This window comes from Hemiscyllium ocellatum, chromosome 14 (genome assembly GCF_020745735.1).
Source record: "Hemiscyllium ocellatum isolate sHemOce1 chromosome 14, sHemOce1.pat.X.cur, whole genome shotgun sequence".
Classification (NCBI taxonomy): domain Eukaryota; kingdom Metazoa; phylum Chordata; class Chondrichthyes; order Orectolobiformes; family Hemiscylliidae; genus Hemiscyllium; species Hemiscyllium ocellatum.
In genome coordinates this window covers 11,489,424-11,502,761 of record NC_083414.1, presented here as the reverse complement: position 1 = coordinate 11,502,761, position 13,338 = coordinate 11,489,424, and the positions used below count along the sequence as shown (strand labels likewise).

The 13,338-nt window shown below is 44.9% G+C and overlaps 1 protein-coding gene across 4 annotated transcripts in view; it reads left to right on the top strand.

The window, feature by feature from the left end:
- The first annotated feature begins 209 nt into the window (after nucleotides 1-209).
- The window catches only part of LOC132822240 (high mobility group protein HMGI-C-like), a 230,093-nt gene continuing 216,964 nt past the window's right edge, over nucleotides 210-13,338 (top strand). For 2 of the 4 annotated variants that reach the window (XM_060835362.1, XM_060835359.1), the window contains exon 1: nucleotides 432-494. The gene's annotated coding sequence lies outside the window, so the exon portion shown is untranslated. Of the gene's footprint in view, nucleotides 286-431; nucleotides 530-13,338 lie in introns of those variants that run through there. The other 2 variants (XM_060835360.1, XM_060835361.1) reach the window with 2 other exon arrangements.

Sequence of the window (13,338 nt, the reverse complement as noted above, 5' to 3'; positions counted from 1 at the left end):
TTGCCACTTGAAGAGGTCATATGTGTATTTCCCCTTTAAGGGCCCCAGTTAGTAACTTCCAAATACCAATTTGAATCCAGATCTCTATTTTTGCCCACGAAATGTCAATCAAGGGCGGTGCAGGGGGCGGGGAACCTCTGCTACAACTGCTTTTTAAACTATGCTTTAATACCATAACTATGTTATGCATTTGGCAGCGAGTGTGTGAGTGTGAATAGAGAGAGTTAAACGCCTGTAGACTCAATGATGACCGCAGTACAGTGAATTGAGCGCAGTGATCATCGAGTGAGGAACTGATTCATATTTTCTACATTTTATACGGAGATCTCCCCCCCCCCCCCCCCCCCCACACACAACCTTCCTTTCTCCCCAGCCTCCCACCAACCCTCCCTCCCTCCCTCCTCTCTCTCTCTCTCCTTTTTCTCACTTGGAGCTGCGGCGTCTCCGCTTGTTGCTGGACTTAGTGGAATTTTTCCAGGCTGTGCAAACTTAAGGTCAGATCGGTGCGTTCTTTAATTTGATGCTGATGGTAATTCTCATTTTGCAAAAAAAAATAAGGAAAGGGATGATTTTTAATCGGCGGCATTCCTGACTGTTTAGGATGGGAGATGCAACTGTTTGAAGATGTTGCTTATATCCTCTGTAATCACAAACTGAGTTTGTGTGTGTGTGTGTGTGTATCACTCACTCAGGTCGATTTGTTTGTCTTTTAAAGATGTGTTTACATCATGTCAGCCCTGTCTTTCTTTCTTACCTTTAAAAAGCCAATCGCCAGTATTGATGTTTATGGTCGCTGCAAGCTGGATAGTGGTTTTGTTTTGGTAGGATACAAGTGAATGAGTTTCAAATGCAAAAAGTTGAATGAAAAATTACAATTTTTATCACCTGGTGTTGAGTGAAGTATTTTTGGCTCGTTGTTATCACCACAGTTTATGGCTATTTTAGTAATAATTAATGCATGTTGTAGATCTCGATTAATTCAATATTTGCATGCATTATTTGCGATAGTGTATGTGAAATAAATCCATGCATTTTCTTACGATTTGGTCTGTTTTAAAATAAAATGTTTTGTTGAGTTTTTTTAAAGGGGAACTTTATTTTTGGTTTAAAATGTTGTTTAATTTGCTCCTAGCTCCCCTTTACTGCTAAATGCACCAGTGCGTGGTCTCTAACTTAGACAAGAGTGCTCAGATGTTTTGTCATTGATGTACACAGTTGATTACAGTCAGCGTGGATATCCAGCTTTCAAAGTTTAATTCGCCTGATTCAGATTGAGTCTTGCACAGAACTCTCTCGCCCTCTTTTCCGCCGAAGGGATCAGCGGGATTGTGTGTGTGTCGGGAGTTTAATTGCTTGTGGCGCGGTTTTTCTGTGTTTTCACTGGGGGCAACTTGCAGAGTTGATTCAAAGCGAACGTAAGCGGTGGACGGGGCCAGGGTAGATGCTTCCTAAAGCTTGTATTCACTTGCAGACCAGTTGTGTGCATATACTTCAAGTACTATTCCTCAAATTTTTTTTGTAGGTTGGGAGGGGGAAGGAATACCTGCTTCAAAAGCATTGCACTTTGGTTTTAACTCCCCCCTATAGGGTATTAGGTGGCAATTGCCAATGACTTTTAGCCAGCAATGGAACCACCCTTATGCTAGTTTTGCAAAGTGAAATTTCAAGCGATTTGAAGTTCTGCAGGAGGGTTTATGCTCTCCCTAGATGAGTTTGCTAGTTTGTAAGGAATAAGTGGTTCAAAAGGGAAAGGGAACCGTGGGCCATGTGCATGAATATAGTCAATTTAAAACTTCTATTAAGAGATCTCCTGAAGACCTGAAGCAATGTTTGTTGTTTGGGGGTGGGGAGAGGGAATGGGGGTGGGGAGGGGGAAATGGGGGGAATAAAACCTTCTGTGGTATACCCGTCCTCCTACTCAGAAACAAAATGTATGCCAATGGGTGTTTTAATTGCAATCTGAATGCTTAATCCTCTCGATTCCCGTGCGAAAGAAAGCAAGGTTAAACTTGCTTCAGGCAAATGTGTGTTTGTCATTTACCGGGGTGGTTTACGCGTTTTGACTCAGTTCCACACTTGATGATCAGGACTAAACTCTGAAACCGTGGAAAAATCGGAGCTGCAAGTCTTCAGCCATTCATCCCCGAGTCACCTTTGTGTGTGTGTATGTGTGTTGGGGGGTGGAAAGGGACAGATTTTTTTCTTCCAAGAATTACAATACACCTCCTGTGAAAAAAAAATGCCTGTGTCTTACTCATTTCCGGGACTGACCGAAATCGTTTTTTAATCTTGTGCTCCCCTCCAGTAACCTGGCCAAACGCAAACTGCCTGGAATTCCCATGAATTTGTCTCCCATGGCATTCTTGGGATTCCAGAAGGTTTAGTCGAGGGAGGTGAGGTAGCCTTTTACATTAAAGAGATATGGAGCATCACAGCTAATTGATGGTGATAGAGGCTTTTTTTTCTTCCTCAGATAAAATCTCTCTTAGAGATTTGTGCATCCATTGGTAAAGGTTTCAAAGAAAGAGGCGAGTTTGCAACATGTTTTGAGCAAATGTAAGGCATTATTTGTAAATCTGAACCTTTTCATGTGAATGAAGTCATCTTGGTAACAATCAGTTTTGAAATGATGGGCTACTTCTCTTCCAAGCTGGTGTCTAATGTAAAAAAACTGTGCCAAAAGCGCATTTTAATTTCCAGAAGAGAAGGCAGAAGTTTGGTGGTTAGTGGTAAAAATCTCTGGGCTAGTAACCCAGAGCCTCAGGCTAATGTTCCCACGATGTGGGTTCCATTGAATTCAGTAAAACAAAGATCTAGAATTGCAGCTGTTCTGATGATCACCATGTAACAATTGGCTGTTGTAAATACCCATCAAATGGCTTTAGGGAAGGAAATCTGCGCTCCTTACCTGGTCTGGCCTACACGTGACTCCTGACCCACCGCAAAGTCCCTTAGCTGTAATTCAAGATGGAAAATAAATGCTGTCATGTTTCCCGTGAGAGAATACAAAATAATCCAAACTACAGCCGGAGATCTGGAATTAAACCAGAAAATGTGGGAGAAATTCAACAGGGGTCTGGCAGTTTCTGTGGATAACGTTTGAGTCCCCCCAAAAAATTCTGGCATTTGAACGATTGGGTGTGCAAGAGGGGTAAAAACACTTGCTCCATCATAATAGTTAACAGAACAAGGTAAAACAGTGGGATTTTATAGGTTGTTCTTATGATGCAACAGCAGTTTCCCACTTTTACAGATAAAATGAAGGACTGCAGACACTGGAAATCTATAATAAATATAAACAGAAATTGCTGGAGAAACTCTTCAGGGCTGCTATCATCTGTGGAGTGAAAGCAGTTAACATTTTGAGACTGGTGATACTCCTTCAGAATGACCCACCATTAAACTTTGTTTTCAATTGACACTTAGAATGCTGCCGAACTGATCATTTCTAACGGTTAGCAGAGTAAAATCTGACATTTGGTCTATTTCACAATACCCTGACATTACAATTTTTAAAAATTTCATTCACAACATTGATGACTGGGCCAGTATTTATCGTCCATCCCTAGTTGTCCTTGAGAAGGTGGTAGTGAGCTGTTACAGTCCATGTGCTGTAGGTAGACCCCCACAATACCATTAAGGAGGGACTGTCAGAATTTTGACCCAGCGACAGTGAATGAACAGTGACCTATTTCCAAGGCAGAATAGTAAGCGGCTTGGAGGGGAATTTGCAGGTGATGGTGTTTCCATGGATTACTGGCCGTGTGAATTTAGACAGAAAATGTTGCCTAAGAATCCTAGTTGAATGTCTGCAGTGCGTCTTGTAGATGGTACACACTGCTGCTACTGAGCATTGGTGATAGAGGGGTTGAATGTTTGCAGATGTATGGTGGTGAAGGGGTTGAATGTTTGCGGATGTGTGGTGGTGAAGGGGTTGAATGTTTGTGGATGTATGGTGGTGGAGGGGTTGAATGTTTGCGGATGTATGGTGGTGGAGGGGTTGAATGTTTGCGGATGTATGGTGGTGGAGGGGTTGAATGTTTGCGGATGTATGGTGGTGGAGGGGTTGAATGTTTGCGGATGTATGGTGGTGGAGGGGTTGAATGTTTGCGGATGTATGGTGGTGGAGGGGTTGAATGTTTGCGGATGTATGGTGGTGGAGGGGTTGAATGTTTGCGGATGTATGGTGGTGGAGGGGGTGAATGTTTGTGGATGTATGGTGGTGGAGGGGTTGAATGTTTGCGGATGTATGGTGGTGGAGGGGGTGAATGTTTGCGGATGTATGGTGGTGGAGGGGTTGAATGTTTGCAGATGTATGGTGGTGGAGGGGTTGAATGTTTGCGGATGTATGGTGGTGGAGGGGTTGAATGTTTGTGGATGTATGGTGGTGGAGGGGTTGAATGTTTGCACCCATTCACTGGCTGGGTGCCAGTCAAGCAGGCTACTTTGTCCTGCAAGGCTCTCGAGTGTTATTGGAACTGCACCCATCCAGGCAACTGGGGAGTACTCCATCACACTCCCGAGTTGTAGGCAGTGAACAGGAAACTCATTCCCTGGATGAACTGCAGAGCAACCAAAAGTTTTAAAGAAGAGAGCATTTTAGGAAGTTTATTAGATTAGATTAGACTTACAGTGTGGAAACAGGCCCTTCGGCCCAACAAGTCCACACCGACCCGCCGAAGCGAAACCCACCCATACCCCTACATTTACCCCTTACCTAACACTACGGGCAATTTAGCATGGCCAATTCACCTGACCTGCACATCTTTGGACTGTGGGAGGAAACCGGAGCACCCGGAGGAAACCCACGCAGACACGGGGAGAACGTGCAAACTCCACACAGTCAGTCACCTGAGTCGGGAATTGAACCCGGGTCTCAGGTGCTGTGAGGCAGCAGTGCTAACCACTGTGCCACCGTGCCGCCCACGGTGTAAAACTACAAACCAAAAAAAAATGCTTTTGAATAATTTGCATTCCTGGTGCTTGGCTCAATGTTCTCAATGTTTTGTTGCCTTTGTATTTGTTCATTCCCAGAAATTTCTCAGAGCGCATGAACTAATCCGGAGAGTTGGATATTTCACAGGGTCCCAGCAGAGGGAGTAGTCACTTCTACTTAGTGTCTGGTTGAGAAGGGGAGCCAGTGACACGTAGTTTTTGCAACCAAACCATTTGGTGTAGTTTGTTTGTGTTAAAGCAATATGTTTTTGCGTTCTGCACCGTCGAAAGGTTAATTACAAGTTTGCAGGACATGAACTCGTGCCTGACAGTCTCTTTTTGTGAAGCTGAGAGTTTCTGCCTGTGGGGTGGGGGGGAGGTGGGAGAGGGTGTTGAGGCGCAGGGACAGGTTCCGAGGAGCCGGTGGAACCAATTTGGAAATGCAAGTGGTTAGCTTCCAAATCCATTTCTGCCCGTTTCCCGCGATCTCTTGAGCTGGTCCAGAGTCGTATCAAACAACATGTCATTTTGCACGCTATTTGGAAAGATGTGATTTTAAAGGTTATTTTTTTCTTGGGGAGGGGGAGGATTCTTAAAATCAGCAGAAGTTGGAAGGCTACTGAATTTAAACTGAATTTAAAAGGCTTCATAAGGTTAATATTTGAGCAAGTGCTTTTTCAGCTCAAGAAACGGTGATGTGATGGATTGCGAGGAAGGTTAGACTTTTGGGTTAAGCGCAATTTTCGGTGCACTCGCTTTTTCCTTCAGATGTTGCCCTGTCCCTCTGCAGACTTAATTATCATTTTAAAACGCTTCAGGCGATGAAGACTCAGGAAATCAGGATCAGACACGGGATCAAGGAAGTCTTCCTTCAGTTTGTTGCAAGCTGTGTAGAAACTGGTCCTCTGGACCGAGCTGTTTGTCTCCGGGTTCACCCATCTGCTTCCAGCTGCTAACATCGGTCTCCTTGCAGTCTCTTGTCGCTTACTTTTGGAACCTCCCACCCGTTGAACCTGCAGCCGAACATTTGAAGGGTGGGGGGGTTGGGGGAGGTTCCGAGAGAGACCTCCAGTTCCTGGTGGACCCTGTGGGCTCCCTCCAGTATCACCCCATGAGGCTTCATTGTGACCCAACCTCCAGCCAGATCGCCCCCAAATTTGTTCCAGTTCTAGAACAAGGAGGTGGTGGCAGAATTATGTCACTGAGCGAGTATTGTAGACCCCCCTCCCCCCACCCCCAGGTTAATGTTTAGGGGACCTAGGGTCAAATCCCACCATGGCACATTGTGATCGTTGAATTCTTCAAGGTGAAAGTGAGGACTGCAGATGCTGGAGATCAGAGCAGAAAATGTGTTGCTGGAAAAGCGCAGCAGGTCAGGCAGCATCCAAGGAGCAGGAGAGTCGACGTTTCGGGCATAAGCCTTTCTTCAGGAATCTCTCACCCCACCTTGCCCCCCCCTTCTCTCCCCCCCTCCCCACCACATTCCTGAAGAAGGGCTTATGCCCGAAACGTCGAATCTCCTGTTCCTTGGATGCTGCCTGATCGTTGAATTCTGCCAAGAATATAGAATGCAACCTGACCTCATGATAAATGAAAGTCACCATTGATAGGATTGCTCCCTGATTACAGAGAGACAAACGGTGGTGGTTTAACCTGAGGGTCACCACACCTCAGGGGAGGAGAGAGGTTGACTATAAGACAGAAGAGCAGAAGTTAGGCCATTCAGCCCATCGAGTCTGCTTGACCATTCATTCGTGGCTGATACTTTTCTCAGTCAAAGAGTGTGGTGCTGGAAAAGCACAGCAGGTCAGGCAGCATCCAAGGAGCAGAAGGGTTGACGTTTCAGGCATAAGCCCTTCATCAGGAATGTGGTGGGGAGGGGGGGTGAGAAGAGGGGGCCAAGGTGGGGTGAGAGATAGATGGAAGGGGTTTGGGATGGGGGAAGGTATTTGGGAATGTGATAGGTGGATGCAGATGCGGGGGGCGGGTGATGGTGATAGGTCGGTGGGGAGGGTTGACTGGATGGGTGTGAAGGAAGATGGACACGTAGGACAGGTCAAGAGGGCGGTGCTGAGGTGGAAGGTCAGATCTGGGATGAAGTGGGGGGAGGGGAGATGAGGGAACTGGTGAAATCAACATTGGTCCCGTGTGGTTGGAGGATTCCAAGGCGGAAGATGAAGCATTCCTCCCCCAGGCGTCGGGCTAGAATTTGGCGGTGAATAAGTTTCTCAACCCTATTCTCCCACTTTCTCCCCGTAACCCTTAATCCCCTTGATAGTCAAGAACCTATCTATCTCAATCTTAAATACTCTCAGTGACCTGACCTCCACAGCCTTCTGTGGCAGTCAACTCCATAGATTCAGGGCTCTCTGGCTGAAGAAGTTTCTCCTTGTCCCCATTGAGAAGGAGAGTGCTTCGTAGTAACCTCAGCTGGTGTAGGAGTTGAATCCATGCTGTTGGCATCTGTCTGCATTGCAAACCATCTATGCAGTAAACCAACCCCCGATGATAATGTAACTGTCCATTGTTACGAAACCCAAAGTGGTCCCAATAAATGCTGGCCTAGCCAATGGCACCCATATTCCATTAACAAATTAATCAAAAACCGTTTGGTGTCAGTTGTAAAGTAATGCTTCATTGGGGTTGTACTATCTTAATCAATGGGCAGTAGCTCCTGATTATCTTTGCTACTGTTGTAGGAGTAATAATGAGCCAAGGATGGAATGTACAATTTCGGGGGTACTTTTACAGTGAATGCCTCCTTGTGGGGGACTTGAGGACACTCAGTAGTGTCTCTTATTTTAAGATGGAGATGAGTTTTTTCTCCTTGTTGGGGGGGGGGCTTGTTAATTTGTAGACAAATCTGCCTCTAATTATCTCCCCTACCGCCCTCCCCCCCCCCCCCCCCCCCCCCCCCCCCCCCAAGTGAACCTGCTCCATCTGTTCATGACAAAGACTCCCACGTGTGGAGCTCATGCAGCGACATGCTTTGTAGTTCAAAGGGAAAGTCGTCCTTTTGTCCCCAGAGACCAAGGCAGACTCAGTCACTGAGTGCACTTACAGAGTTGTTACAACACAGATGGTGGCCATTTGACCCATCGCATCCTCCCTGGCTCCTTGAATGCTCAGCTCACTTGCTGCTATTCTCTTGATAGTAAAGTTGAGTTGGATTTCTTGATTGACAAGTGAATTTTGGGGTGTTGGGCGTATGGGGGTGAGCCTAGAAAGTGGAACTGGCACCACTACAGCAGTAACCACGCTCTTATCCAAATGCAGTGCAGGTTCATGGGGCCGAATGGTCTCCTCTTGCTCTCAGTTCTTGTGGAATGGAGCTCAGGAGGAGTAGATAATTAGAACATAGAACATAGAACATAGAAAGATACAGCGCAGTACAGGCCCTTCGGCCCTCGATGTTGCGCCGACCGAATCCTACCTAACCTACACTAGCCCAATAACTTCCAAATGCCTATCCAATGCCCGCTTAAATGACCATAAAGAAGGAGAGTTCACCACTGCTACTGGCAGGGCATTCCATGAACTCACAACCCGCTGTGTAAAGAATCTACCCCTAACATCTGTCCTATACCTACCACCCCTTAATTTAAAGCTGTGTCCCCTAGTAACACCTGACTCCATTAGCGGTAAAAGGTTCTCAGTGTCGACCCTATCTAAACCCCTAATCATCTTATACACCTCTATCAAATCTCCCCTAAACCTTCTCTTCTCCAATGAGAACAGCCCCAAAAATTAGTGAGTAGGTCAGAAAGTAATGCTTCAAGCAAAAAGTAGTTAACAAATATAAGGTGGTAATGTTTGGTGGAAACAATAGTGAACCTCATGCTCCTTAGCGGGGAGAAGTATCTGTATGAGATTAAGAAGTTGTGGGATTGGGGGCAGCAGAAACACATCATTAAAATTTGTAACACTGGGTAATAAGACCATTCAACAAAAACACAGAGAAAGCAAGGGGGTTCATTTCCAAAAGGGATAGAAGTGAAAAGCAGAGCAGTTATGGTCAACTTGTATAGAACCTTGGTCAGACCACACCCAGGTTATTGCAAACCGATCTGATCTCCAAACAGGAATGTTAACAAGCTGGAGAAGTTGTGAAATGGATTCATAAAGCCAATCCCAGGTTATATAGATCAGGAAAGATTGAATTGGCAGCAGCAGTTTACTCTAGATCTGAAAGGTGACAAATTAGAATTTATTTTTTTAAACTGTAAAAGGATTTGATATTTAACCATGAAAAATGTGAGGTGATGCGTTTTGGGAAGGCCAGCAAAGCCAGTGGGTACATGACAGATGGGAAGACCCTGGGAAGTACAGAGGATCTGAGAGACCTTGGTGTGCATGTCCGTAGATCCTCAAAGGCAGCAGGGCAGGTAGATAAAGTGGTTAAGGAAGTATAAGGTATACTTGTCTTTATTAACCAAGATGTGGAGGTGCCGGTGTCGGACTCGGGTGGACAAAGTTAAAACTTAACAACACAGGTTATAATCCAGCAGGTTTATTGGAAAGTACAAGCTTTCAGAGTGCTACTTTTTCATCAGGTACCTAGTGGGGCAGAGTCATAGGACACAGAATTTACAGTAAAAGATAAATGGTTCTGCTCCACTAGCTGCCTGTTGATGGAGCAGCATTCCAAAAGCTTGTACATTCCAATAAACCTGTTGGACTATAACCTGGTGTTGTGTGAGTTTTAACTTTATTAGCCTTGATTACAAGAGCAAGGAGGTTAGGATGGAATTGTATATCACATCAGTTAGGTTGAAGCTGGAATGCTGTGTGCAGGTCTGGTTACGACATGATAGGGAGGATGTTATTCCTCAAGAGAGAGGTTTATATGAGATTCATGAAGCTGTTGCCTGGGCTGGAGTGTTTCAGCTGTTAAGAGGTTAGATAGGCTGGGGTTGTTTTCTTTAGAGATTCCTGAAGAAGGGCTCATGCCCGAAACGTCGATTCTCCTGCTCCTTGGATGCTATCTGACCTGCTGCGCTTTTCCAGCAACACATTTTCAGCTCTTGTTTTCTTTAGAGCAGAGAAGGCTTAAGGGGACCTGATTTGAGGTTTTACAAAATATTGAGGGGTATAGGTAAGGTAGATAGGAAGAAATATTTTCCCATTAGTAGAGGGATCAATACTGAGGGTGAGGGGGTGGGTTTGGGCATAGTTTCAGGTGAAGGAGCAAGAGGTATAGAGAGGATTGTGGAAGAACTGTTTTTAACAAGAGGGTCGTGGGAATCTAGAATTCACTGCTTGAAAGGATAATAGAAGCAGTAACCCTCAAGACATTTAAGAAGTATTTAGACAAGCACTTGAAATGCCATTGCATATGGGACTACAGATCAAGTGCTGGAAAATGAGGCTAGAACAGAGAGATGCTTAACGATCAGTGTAGACAGTTAGCTGAAGGGCCTTTGCCTATGTTGTAAACATTTTATGATGGGGTAAATGTAAAAAAAAAATCCACTTGTGGTATTTCCCCAAATTACCACAACTAGTAATTTGTGGGCGGCACGGTGGCACAGTGGTTAGCACTGCTGCCTCACAGCGCCAGAGACCCGGGTTCAATTCCCGCCTGAGGCGACTGACTGTGTGGAGTTTGCACATTCTCCCTGTGTCTGTGTGGGTTCCCTCCGGGTGCTCCGGTTTCCTCCCACAGTCCAAAAATGTGCGGGTTAGGTGAATTGGCCATGCTAAATTGCCCCTAGTGTTGGGTGAAGGGGTAAATGTAGGGGAATGGGTCTGGGTGGGTTGTGCTTCGGCGGGTCAATGTGAACTTGTTGGGCCGAAGGGCCTGTTCCCACACTGTTGGGAATCTAATCTAGTACTTTGTGGTATTTGACACCTCTGCCAGCCCTTGGTGTTGGATGAGGATCATTTGATGTAGTTCTCTACCATTGATCCTCCATTTGTCATCGAGTGATTATCACCATCATTGAGTATGTACAGAAGAGGCACAGTTCTTTGATAGTACGATTTGTTGCATGACATAAGGTAGGTTCTTGATTAGTAGGGGGATCAAAGGTCACGGGGAGAAGGCTAGAGAATGGGGTTGAAATGCCTAATTGTGCTCCAACAACTGATGGTTTTATGATAGCAATATGTGGGACTACATTTAGTTAGACAGAATTGCTGGAACTTGAGGGAACTGGTCCAGATACATCTGCTCCTTCCAAAAGTTTGAGTGGTTTCCTTGTGCCTCCATCAAAAGCCAATATAACATGAACGTTAAGCCCCTCAGAACCTTTACCTTGTACAACATCTAAGGCCATTGATCATAAGGCCATAGTAACAGGAGAAGGCCATTCAGTCCCTCGATCCTGCTCCACCATTCAATATGAGGTTGATCCAACATTCTTCATGATCACTTTGTACCATTTCCCAATATTCCTTGATTTCCCCAACAGATCAAGAGTCTATATCAGACCAAAATATTTGCAATAAAAAGCAAAAGAACTGCAGATGCTGTAAATAAAAGACAAAAATAGAAATTGCTGGAAAAGCTCTGCAGATCTGTGGAAAGAATCACCCAAGACATTAACTCTGATTTCTGTCAGTAGATGCTGTCAGACCTGTTGAGCTTTTCCAACAATTTCTGTTTTTGTCTTAAATGTATGCAATGATTCTGCCTCCAAAGTGGAAAAAATTCCATAGACTCTCAACCCGCTGAGAGAGTAAATTCCTCATCTCAGTCTTAAATTGGTGCCCCTTTATTCTGAGGCAATGCCGCGTCACACATTAACTCCTCTTGTGTGAGAGACCTGAATTGTGGCCCATAATTATAGATTAGATTCCCGACAGTGTAGGAAACAGGCCCTTTCTTCGGCCCAACAAGTCCACACCAACCCTCTGAAGAATATCCCACCCAGACTCATTTCCCTCCGACTAATGCACTTATCACTACGGGCAATTTAGCATGGCCAATTCACCTAACCTGCACATCTTTGGACTGTGGGAGGAAACCGGAGGAAACTGACACAGACATGGGGAGAACGTGCAATGTCCACACCATGAGCCTGAGGCTGGAATCGAACCTGGGTTCCTAGTGCTGTGAGGTAGCAGTGCTAACTACTGAGCCATTGTGCCGCCCCCAGAGTACTTGCTAATAAATCCAACAGGGTATTAGTAAGAAGCTTCTTTACCCAGATATTGATTGATCAATATCTATCTCAAAGACACTCACTGACTTGGTCTCCGCAGCCCTGTGTGGCAGTGAACTTCACAGTTTCACCACTCTATTATTAAGACTTGCTACATATCTGAAGTGCTAAATCAATAGAATCTTAGACAGTGGTTTTATGAGAATGCTTCCATATAATCCTTTCCCATTAAAGTATATAAAACTGTGGCTTGGTAAATGCAGAAGTAGCATATCTAGTGTCTAGAAAATGTCCTTATGGATAAACTCATAGATGTGATCAACTGGGACCATTGCACCTAGCTCTCATTCCTAGGCTTTTCACAGTCCATCTTTGCTGTCTTCAAAATTGAAGAATTGTCTTTTCCAATGCTGAGAGTGCATAAGTAACATTCACAACAATGTTACTCATAACAGCACGGAGTATAAGAGCTAGGAGCAGGATTAGGCCATTCAACCCCTCAAGCCTGCTCTGCCATTTGATAGGATCGTGGCAGATATCATCTCGGCCTCAACTCCACTTTCCTACCCACTCTCCATCCCCTTTAACCCATTACTAATTAAAAATCTGTCTTTCTCCTCCTTAAATTTACCCCACAGCCGAGCACCACTCCACTGCATCCTGGGGAAGTGAATCCCATAGACTCATGACCTATTGAGAGAAGGAATCTCTCCTCATCTCTGTTTTAAATCTGCTATGCCTTATCCTGAAGCTATGACCTCTCATTCTAGATCACCCCATGTGAGGAATCATCCTCTCTACGTCTACATTGTCACTCCCCTTTGTCATCTCACATACCTCAATTGAATCTCTTCATTCTTCTCAACTCCACAGTATAGGCGTAAACGACTCCTCTCTCGTCATAAGACAAATCCCCTTCGTCATGTCTGGAGTCAATCTAGTCAACCTTCACTGAACTGCTTCAATGTATCTACATCCTTCCTCAAGTCAGGAGACTAAAATTGTACACAATACTCCCTAGTGTAGTCTCATTAATGCCTTGCACAATTGCAGCAACACTTCCTTACTGTTATACTCTATTCCTTGAGCAATACGTTCTAAAATGCCATTTCCTTCCTTATTATCTGTTGTACCTGCACATTGGTTTTCTGTGATTCATGCATGCGATGACCCATATCCTTCTAGTTCAAAGCACTCTGACATTTCTCTCCATTGAGAAAATAAGTTGTCTTTCCATTTCTTTGACCAAAATGGGTAGCCTCACATTTCTCCACATTAAACTCCACCTGCTTAATTT